This window comes from Canis lupus, chromosome 11, assembly GCF_048164855.1.
Source record: "Canis lupus baileyi chromosome 11, mCanLup2.hap1, whole genome shotgun sequence".
NCBI classification, from domain to species: Eukaryota; Metazoa; Chordata; class Mammalia; order Carnivora; family Canidae; genus Canis; species Canis lupus.
The window spans coordinates 35,653,565-35,656,531 of record NC_132848.1 but is presented as its reverse complement, the minus strand read 5'-3'; the positions used below and the strand labels follow the sequence as shown (position 1 = coordinate 35,656,531).

At 51.9% G+C, this 2,967-nt stretch overlaps 1 long non-coding RNA gene across 1 annotated transcript; it reads left to right on the top strand.

Moving 5' to 3' along the window:
- The first annotated feature begins 514 nt into the window (after positions 1–514).
- LOC140642246 (uncharacterized) lies at positions 515–2,638 on the top strand. The gene is made up of 3 exons (XR_012038743.1): positions 515–797; positions 889–966; positions 2,452–2,638. It is a non-coding gene; the product is annotated as an uncharacterized lncRNA (long non-coding RNA).
- The last annotated feature ends 329 nt before the right edge of the window (positions 2,639–2,967 follow it).

Below are 2,967 nucleotides of genomic sequence, written 5' to 3'. Positions count from 1 at the left end.
TTTATAAAATACATAGCTGCTAAATTTTATAAAACTGCAAGAATTAATGTACTATGAGGGGGAAACCCTTGCCTCTATTTCTGTAGGGCTTCTGCCAGAGTTCTGGCCTTCACCTTAGGCTTCTTTTCACTAAGTGTTTACAGGCCGTGGAGATTTGCAATGACAGATGGAGAGAAATTGGCTGTCAGAAGCATGGGAAGCATTTGTGAGGGGAAGGGTATGCAGAGGTGCAGATACGTACCCTTCTGGTGCCCTGCAGAGAAGTGCTGATCTCAGCCCTGTGGTCTTCTGGCCTGGGTGGGTCGTGTCAGCCTGCTCCACCCCACCACTCCCTTCCCTCTCCTTCTTGACCTTGTACCTTTTGATTGTTCTCACTCTCTGGAGGAAATGGATCCCAGGGATGAGTTTGCAAACAACTCAATCATTTTTCTCTGGGACAGAAGTTCCTCCCCCAGACTCTGCTGTCCTTGAAGGAGCAGGGCTGGAAGTTGAGAGAGCCACTTGCTAGGGGCTGTCTGTTACGAATACTTGAGGCCAGCAGCCAGGACTGTGCCTATTTAGAATTAGGGTTTGGGTAGCGGCAGAAAGATTGCCCTGCTCAATCCTCTCTTCTCCTTTGCTGTGACAATGAAAAACTCCACCATGACTTATCTCCCCTTTGGTTAAGCAGCAGCCTTGTTATCACCCTCAACCCTGGCTGCAAAGGTCTCACCAGCACCAGAGCACAGGGATCATAACTGCTTGGGAATCCAGAAGAAGACACAGACATTTCTTCTTCCTCCCATATGGCTTTTTAGGTAATGCTGCATCTCTCTTTGAAGCTTGGGTGTCTGGAGCCCCCTCTTCTAGAGTTTTATTTCTCTTCTCTGTTCTACCCTCTTCTCCCAGGATCCTGCATTTATTCTGAGCATCTCGGGCTCGAAGCGGCATTTTTGGTGTCCTGTTGCCTCCCTCCCCATCCCTCAGGTTGGTGTATTAGTCAGGGTTTTCCAGAGAAAACCCAACCAATAGCATATAGACAGATGGGCAGAGATAGATATAGACACAGCCACATATATTAAGATATATAATATATATAGTAAAATTTATCCATTTTTGGACCTACAGGGTAATGAGTTATGACAACTGCTTATACTTGGGTAACCACCATAACTGAAATACAAGACATCTTCATCTCTCTGAAAACTACCCTGAGTCCCCACAGAGACAATCCTGTCCAGAGGAAGGCTCTGTCTTTTACTGTGCAAATGCCCCCTAAGAAGGCCACATTAGTGAATTTTTTATTGTCTTCTAGATGGGAGGTCCTGGGGGTGTGCTGGCTGAGGATGGAGTGGCTGGTAGAAACTAAAACAGTCTCAGTGACAAAGTTCTGGTTGGGGTGACAGGGGACTGAGATCTGGGTCCAGAGGGGAGCCGGGAGAAGCATCCACTCCAGGGAGTGAAACAGAGCTGGGTGTGGATGGTGCGGAGTCATGCAAAACCAGAAATCAAGATGCAGGAACTCAGCATCGGATGCCGGTTCTTTGGGCTGGGCCCTCACCAGAGTCACCTGACTGCAGGGGTGTGGGCTGAGATCAAGAAAGTACACGGAAGGGGGAGGTCGGATGCCCTGCAGATGTGCCGATTTCAGGATGTGCATATGTGTGTCTGTGTGCATGTGTGTGTGCATGTGCGTGTGCATGTGCGTGTGTGTTCAGAGACTGTGTGGCAGGTATTTCTCTGTCTGCAGATAGGCAGCTGCCCCGCATCCACGGTGGAGGGAGCTGGGGGCCTCTGCTGCCTGTGCCCGCAGGAGCCCCCTGCCACCTCAGCAGCAAGCCGGCTGAGCAGCGATTGCCGAGGGTTGAGATGGTGTCAGCCATCGTCACCCCCGGCTGGGGCAACTGCACATTCTTAGACGCTCTATGTCATGGAAAGAAAGGTGACGTGCTCTGTCTGCCCTGCTCTGCTCTCCCCAAACATTACCACTCCAGCAACAAAGTGGGGGCATGTGGTGAGAAACTCTCTCTCCTCCTGGAGGGTGGGGAGAGTCCGATCCCGGAGGCCGTGGTGATACTACCTTTGAGGAATTTTTGGAATCACCGTGGGGCAGAAGCAGCTGCTGACCACCTTCTGCACCTGGTGCTCAGGGAGCCGGTCCCAGGAGGGGGAGGCTGCAGGGGCGGGCGGCGCACTTTCCTTCCCGTTAGCTGTTTGCTTCATGGACGAACATATTCCGACATCCAGCCTCCCCATGAGCCTCTGTTAGAGAGAGAACAGTGGGGAACGTGGGCAAGGTCTCTGTCCTCACTAGCCAAGAGCCTGGCAGGTCCTGGGGGGTGCAGCCCCCTGAGGGGCTCCAGGTGCGGGGTGTGCTGGGGAGGGGAGCGAGGCCTACCATGGCTCCGAGTATGACCTCCCCGTGCCAGTGCCCTTTGTGAAATGACTATCTTGGTCTGTCCTCTTTCTTAGAACCCTGCTCTTGCCATGTGAACACGCTTGGCCTAGTGTCATAGTGGAGAGGAGCTCATTTGTCCAAGTTAAAGCCGTTCCAGACCAGATGACAGCAGCTGATTCCAAAACACACGAGGAAGTGGAGCCAGGGCGCGGCCTTCCCTCTCCACAGCTGGCCACCTTCCCGGGACGAAGGCCGATCAGGAGCCACGGGGCCACTCAGCTCACCTAAATATTTTTGCTCACGCATGAGCAAAAATAAAACTTTATGCTTTGAGCGTCTGAGTTTTGCAGTTGTTTGTTATGGAGCAAGTGCTAACTGACGAAGTGTGGAGGGCACAAGTCCTGCCTCTGAGAAACGCACTGTCCAGTGACTGCCCAGAAACTCTTCATTCCTTATGGAGATGTGACTTGTCTAGAAGCAGGACAGCACAGGGGCTAAAGCCGTGGTAGAACTGAGTTTGAATCCTGCTTTTGCCGCCTATCAGTTGTGTCAACTCAGTCTCAGTTTCCTCATCTGTAAACGGCTGTAAT